The following is a 323-nucleotide window of genomic DNA, read 5'->3' as shown; positions in this document are numbered from 1 at the left end:
TAAATTTATTTTAAAGCCGAAACTGGAATTTCAGGGGTCACGAGAGGAAAGGCAGATGGCAGAGGCATGTGGTTGCGTTTTTGAGAGTTTAACCATCAGCACAGTCCAATTTCTGTCTCTCTCACACACTCACACACACGCTGCCATGTTATTTATGAGAAGGGACATTAAATGACCGTTCCTCAGACAGGTCCGTGAGAAATTGATTTTTATTTTTTTTTGTGGAGAACAAAGAATGCCTCTTTTTGTACTGTATTTTTACCTGCATTGTTTGCTTTTTGTTCGTTTTTTTTTTTTTTTTTTTTTTTCCTCCCCTTGGTTGA

The sequence above is a fragment of the Denticeps clupeoides genome, chromosome 8 (assembly GCF_900700375.1).
Source record: "Denticeps clupeoides chromosome 8, fDenClu1.1, whole genome shotgun sequence".
Taxonomy (NCBI): domain Eukaryota; kingdom Metazoa; phylum Chordata; class Actinopteri; order Clupeiformes; family Denticipitidae; genus Denticeps; species Denticeps clupeoides.
The sequence above is the reverse complement of the archived record's forward strand: the minus strand, read 5'-3'. Positions refer to the sequence as shown.